Raw genomic sequence first — 4881 nt, 5'->3', positions numbered from 1 at the left:
TGACCATATGAACAGTAATTGTTCAAATGGTCATAACTAACTCTAGGAAAGTCAGAATAACCTAATTCTTGAACCATTGGAAAGGTTAGACATAGGAGCACATTTTTTGTGCGAAACATAGAGTCCAATTCTACCTCTAACCTAACCAATTTGATAAAACAAGTTAAGTCAACAACTCTAACCAGAACCAAAATTGACCTAAAATTTTGGACTTTGACTAATCCGATTAGTTGTGGCAAAAATGCTAATACATTAGCAATACAACTTGAAATATGAATTGTAATTAACATAAATGAATTGTTAAATGTATAAATGAGGTGAAGCTATCATTAGGACTTATATTTCCCTTGCAAATAGAATAATAATACTTTGCACAATAAATGGAACATGAGAGGAAATAATGTGAATTATAAATACTTACTATGCAAAAAACCTCTTAAATTGTGAATGATAATTCACATAAATAAAGTAATGAATAAATAAATCACATGAATGTATGAATGGGACACTTGTTCCCATCATGAGAAAAAGGAAAAAATGCTTTGAGTGCAAATGGTACACGAAATCAATTGATGTGAATTGTAATCAACATGAATGATATGATGAATGCATAAAATATGTAGAAATGAGATTTGGAAATTTATGCTTCTACCATGAATAGAATCAAAATATTATAAAATATAAATGGAACATGTAATGAAATAATGAAACATATAAATACTTAATGGTACTATTGTGCCCATGTATTGCCTAGGCACGTGTGTCAGATTGGATAGATTGGCATGCCAATAGGGGATTGATTTAGCAGTACTGCGTAAGGCTTTATGCCCATTATTAAGGCTTTATGCCTGTATTTATGGCTTTATGCCCGATTATGTATTACCATGGCTTCTTAGCCATATTGATCGCATACGTGATTGACGTTATGCGTCCCATGGTATAACGGCTCGAGGCACCATGATGTCCAGTGCCAGTTATATTGATTGCATACATGGTTGACGTTATGCGTCCCAGGGTATAATGGCCCGAGGCATCACGGTGTCTAGTGCCAGGGACCCACGTATCCAATCCAGTCAGCCTATCATAGGTTACTTGAGCAGCAAAATAAGTTAAGAATATTAGAAATTAAATAAATGAGTGAGAAAGATCTAAAATGGACTGGATCGGTTCTAAAAATTTATTTATTATGAAATGATCCAAAACACATAGAAATGTTAAGTAAAGCAATGAAAAGGCTAGAAAAATAAGTATAACTTAAATAATTATTACAAATGCATCATCTATAACAATATAAACATAAATTCAATATTTTTATTAATTTTGTATATTGTATGTTATTATTGTAAACTTATGAAATAAGCGCTTCCAAAGAACAACAAAATGACAAAAGATATTTAATATTAAAAATTTCATATGAAATCAAAATAATTCTTGATTACACAAATTATGCTCTGTTTTTTATCTTTATTTGTATATATTATTTGCTTGTTATATTATTGCACCACTAAGTAGAAATGCTTAGCGCGATGGATTGTTTCCTCGCGTAGGTACTGAAGATAAGGCCCAGTGGACATTAGACTGGGATTTTAGAGTCTAGATCTGTAGAAGTGTCCAGGGTGTCACCTCCTTAGCAATGCATGTAGATAAAGCCCATATAGGTCATATTAATAGATTTTGTACATTATAAATATTTATTATGTTGTAATGTAAATTATGAAATTGTATTTAATATGTATATGTTGTAAATTAATAAATTGGCTATTTCATATGTAATGTGGATTGTAAGTTGTTTTAAATCGAAATGGATGAAATTATGTAACTAATTTGTATGTTATGTAAATTAATGGAATTTGAGAATTTTTATATATATGAATTGAGCATGAATGGATATGTATGGAAATGAATATGGAATTAAAATACATAAATGATATTTGAAATGATGAGATGGTTATGATGAATATGGATGAGTTTATTATTGAAAATTATTACTGAAAATTTTAAACAGGTGAATAGTGAAACACGCCAAATGGTAATAAAATAGGGGAAACTCCTTCAGTTTCTCCTTAGAATATAATTGATTTTAAAATATAACGAGATTAAAAATTATTAAAGGAATAAAGTAAGATAAGATAAGATGCTCCAACACTAAATGTGGCACATCTTGCTCGACTACACTGTAGACGGGTAAGGGGTGTTACATTTATTGGTATCAGAGCATGGTTTAGGCGTTTCTGGACCTAAATAGGTAGATAAAAAGCACATAGAGTGCATATCATGCATTGCATTCATAAGAGTCAAAGTGACACTAATGCAGATCTATTTTCTCTAGTTATTTTAAGTTAAGGTATGGATCTTGATCCAAAAAGAGCTATAGAGGAAGAGGTGGAGAGTCATTGTGACACCCTTTACCTGTCTATAGTATAGTTGAGCAAGATATGCCACACAATGTGCCGGAGCACCATATCTTATTTCATTACAATTTACTCTTTCTTAATTTATTTATTTATTCATTTATTAGTCACTAAGTGAAATTTATGTCATTTAATTTATTTATTGAAATTATGAATTAATTTAAGGTTCCGAAAATTTTACAAAAAATTTGACAGAGTGTCGGCTAAAAATGGAGAAAACAGTTCTTCGAAACCTGTGAAAAACACTCCCAAATTTTCATTCATTCCCAAACTCCAAATAATTTCAACACAAAGTCATCACAATTCATCAAATTTCAACACTTCTCAACATTTCAAACTCAAAATTTCAATTTCATTCCTTGCATGAATAATTACATACTCATATTTATAAGAAATGTTCAAATTCATTAACTCATAATATGTACAATAATTACATAATTTTATCATTTACATGATAAAATGTAGATCTAATACAGAATGTAAAATACAGAATGAAACCTAGCAATCCTACCAAATGCACTACTGGTCAAGGTACCACAAAATGAAAAATGCATATCCAAATCTGATTCCCAGTCTATGCTCTACTGGGCTCGTGCTCCGTATCTCCAGTACCTACGCATGGCAAAAGCAACGCGCTAAGCAATACTGCTTAGTGGTGTCAATAATAAAATAAAAATAACTAAAATGAAATAAACATGCAGAATGTATGCTGATATTTCATACGAACAAGTTTCTGGTAATTATTTGTAGTATTATTAATTTGGTACTTTTTATATTAATTATTTGATTAAAATTTATTAATATTTATTTTGCTTGCTCAAGTAACCTATACTAGTTGACTGAACTGGATAAACGGATAAATTGGCACTGGGTACCTAGTACCTTGGGCCGTCACACCATCGGTCACAATGTGTCTCCCGGTGTGCAACAGAACAGCTGATAAGCCTTCATAGTAATCGGGCACAAGGCCAAGTATCATAATAGTGTCAGAATGGCTAAAAGCCATAAAATCACAGAATGGCCACTTAAGCCATAAATCACAGAATGACATGATGCCATATGCAGTACTGCAATTAGAATCTTATTGGCATGCCAACCTATCCAAACCAATCACACTAGGCCTACTAGGGCATATTACAATTTTAGATATGAAATTCTTTGCAATTGAAGTTTAATAGTTACTATTCATCCCATTAGTCAACTAAAATATTGACTTTTTCATAGACAATAGGTATATTAGTCCTAATATCACCAATATACCACATTTTGTATTCTAAAATTGTTGGCATTGATTGCCAATACCATTTCAAAGCTTATTGTTTATTATTTAAAATTTTCAGATTTCATGCCTTAAGTTTACTGTTCCATTATCATTACTACAGTGGAAATTTGACAAAATTCTCTTCATGAAAGTTAGAATTTCTCTCAAGCAAGCACGCTTAACCTTGGAGTTCTTCCAACTCTCTAGGTTATTCCATCAAAAGGCGCCTCTAATTATTAGTTCCCCCATTTTATATATCTTTACTTTTTGAACCCAAGACCATCTCTATACTTTATTGATGTGGGATTTGCCTAAGACGTGCTTTGCCGATGTGGGATTTGCCTAAAAAGGTCCCTTAGGCAAATCCCACATCGGCAAAGCACAGAGATGGTCTTGGGTTCAAAAAGTAATGATATATAATATGGGGAAACTAATCACTAGAGGCGCCTTTTAGTGGAATGGCCTGGAGAGTTGAAAGAACTCTAGGGTTAAGCGTGCTAGCTTGAGAGAAATCCTAGGATGGGTGACCTCTTGGGAAGTTCTCCACTCCACCTATGGGACAAAAAATGGGAGGCTTACGGCCAAAGCGGATAATTCCTCTAGTGGTTGGAGCCCAATCGTTACAATTGATATTAGAGCCGCTCGCGTGTCCTCTTGGGCGATGGTGGGGCAAACCTCAGTGAGGACACTGAGTCTCGAAAGGGGGGGAGAAAGGTCCCTTAGGCAAATCCCACATCGGCAAAGCACAGAGGTAGTCTTGGGTTCAAAAAGTAATGATATATAAAATGGGAGAACTAATCACTAGAGGCGCCTTTTGGTGGAATGGCCTAGAGAGTTGGAAGAACTCTAAGGTTAAGCGTGCTCATTTGAAAGAAATCCTAGGATGGGTGACCTCCTGGGAAGTTCTCCACTCCATCTATAGGACAAAACCTTGAGGCTTACGGCCAAAGCGGACAATTCCTCTAGTGGTTGGAGCTCGATCGTTACAATTGGTATCAGAGCCGCTCGCGTGTCCTCTTGGGCGATGGTGGGGCAAACCTCAGCGAGGACGTTGAGTTCTAAAAGGGGGGGAGAAAGGTCCCTTAGTCAAATCCCACATCGGCAAAGCACAGAAATGGTCTTGGATTCAAAAAGTAATGATATATAAGATTGGGGAACTAATCACTGGAGGCGCATTTTGATGGAATGGCCTGGAGAGTTGGAAGAACT

Source organism: Hevea brasiliensis, chromosome 1, assembly GCF_030052815.1.
Source record: "Hevea brasiliensis isolate MT/VB/25A 57/8 chromosome 1, ASM3005281v1, whole genome shotgun sequence".
Lineage (NCBI taxonomy): Eukaryota > Viridiplantae > Streptophyta > Magnoliopsida > Malpighiales > Euphorbiaceae > Hevea > Hevea brasiliensis.
The sequence above is the reverse complement of the archived record's forward strand: the minus strand, read 5'-3'. Positions refer to the sequence as shown.